Below are 2,226 nucleotides of genomic sequence, written 5' to 3'. Positions count from 1 at the left end.
ATTTTAACATACTTTCCCTTTTCTTTCTTTTAGGATGGCCACCAAGAAAGGCAAGGAGAAAGCTACTCCCAAATCAACAGCAAGGAAAGGAACCAAACGAGCTCTAGTGACAGAGCCATCTTCAACTGCAGTCAAGCCCTCAACAAAAAGAATTAAGAGGATTATTAAGGTTGATGACAAAGAGAAAGCCTTCCCAACAAAGGACACTGCACGATTTACCAATCGCTACTGTGAGCAGATGTTCCCCATCCTGGCAAAAAGGAGTTACAACAAAGAATACCTTCTTATCCTCCCACCCCGTATTGCTAAATTTGTTGAGCCGCAAATTGAAAGAAGACAATGGGGTTTCCTTCAGAGACAGCCACGGCAAGTCAATCTTTCCTGGGTAGTCGAGTTCTACTCTAATTTCCACCTGCCATTCCTGCAGTCTGTCTACGTCCGTCAGAAACAAGTCCCCATTACAGAAGAGGCCATTTAACGAGCTCTAGATCTCCCCCTTTCTCTAGAAGGACTGGACGCATTTCAAGAAGCCTCACTCAAGCACCAGATGTACCAATTTGACTGGGACGCTGTTCTCAGAGTTATCGTACTACCTGGCAGCAGATGGATCTACGGATACCATCGTTCCCGACCTAAGGGAATATCGGCTTCTGCACTTACCATGGAGGCTTGCGTATGGGCAAAGATTATGTCCCATTACGTCTTTCCGAGCACTCACGAGTCCTCCTTCACTACAGACATGGCCGTTCTACTATGGTGCATCCTTACAGACCAGCCTCTGAACTTACCAAGACACATCCGGAATGCTATGGGACACGTACAAATTGCGGGCAACTTACCTTTTCCTGCCTTGGTCTCAGATCTTGTCTTAGCAGCTGGGGCCTCCTACAGAGCTGGGGACACCAAAGCCATAGTTCCACGGGATGATCAATACGTCCCTAACGGGAAATATATCAGATCTCCAGCCGTAACTACAAGCCACTCACTGAACCGGCTGTAGACATTCCTCCTTCAACACCACAAGCACCTACAACAAACCAACTACTCCACCAGATACTTGAGAGGTTGGATCGGCAGGAAAACAAAGCAAAGCTGAGAGAGCGCCGTAACAAGCGCCGATTCACATACCTCAAGGAGCTACTTAAAGGAAAATACAGAGACTCAGACACCCCGGACTCCACTTCGTTTACCAGCACAGGGAGCCATGACGGTCCCGACTATGGAGATACTGCTACCAACCCACCTTTGTTCCTGACAGATGGCACCGAGGACGGTGTAAAGCCTTAAGTGTGGGGAGGTCGGTCAGTACCTGACTTCCGGAGGTAATTTCTCTTCCTTAACACCAATAAAATAGGATATTTAGTTAGTTTTTTATTCTTTTGTAGAATAGGATAAATTGCATAATAATAGGTTAGTTGCATGCATGTTCTACTTGATTGAAAAGATAATAAGTTTCTTCTAAGACCCTATTTTTAGAACAAAATTTCACTAATTTTAATTAAAAAAAATTTATGTTAAATATGCTTGAAGTTGTATTTGGAAAATGATTTTTGAGCTAAAGAACACACAACCTGTGAGACTTTGAGCCTAAACACATGGTTACATTATTTAACCATAATTATTTTATTCTTGTGTGTTTACTTCTTTATGATTGTAATCTACATTTTGTTTCATCCTATATGTCCAATATTTAATATATTTATATGCTTGCATATGATTGAGGCCATTATTTGTTCATCTCACTTATCCAAATTAAGCCTACCCCTTTAGTTACCTTTGTTAGCCACTTTGAGCCTTTAAATCCCATTTGTTCTTTATTTCACCACATCACTAGCCTTAAGCGAAAAAACAATTATATATCCCAATTGAATCTTTGGTTAGCTTGAGATAGAATTGTGTGTTAATTGGGTATGGGAAAATTGTGGGAACAAAAGATAATAAGGGAATGTGTCATGATAATATAATGGGAATTTGGGTACCTACTCATGTGAAACTATAAAATAAACATGAAATTCTATCTGCATTTATAAATTATGTTTATTTTTACGTTAAAAAAAATCTAAAATTATTCAATAAATAAATAAGGGGACAAAATTACCTCAATGTTAAGTTAAAAATTTAAAGATCAATGCATGTATGATAAAAATTAAAATAAAAGTTGATACATGAGTATTGAATGTGAAAGGAAAAATCTTCGGTAGCTAGGTGTGAAATTTAAGTTACATA

The sequence above is a fragment of the Arachis hypogaea genome, chromosome 16 (genome assembly GCF_003086295.3).
Source record: "Arachis hypogaea cultivar Tifrunner chromosome 16, arahy.Tifrunner.gnm2.J5K5, whole genome shotgun sequence".
Taxonomy (NCBI): domain Eukaryota; kingdom Viridiplantae; phylum Streptophyta; class Magnoliopsida; order Fabales; family Fabaceae; genus Arachis; species Arachis hypogaea.
The sequence above is the reverse complement of the archived record's forward strand: the minus strand, read 5'-3'. Positions refer to the sequence as shown.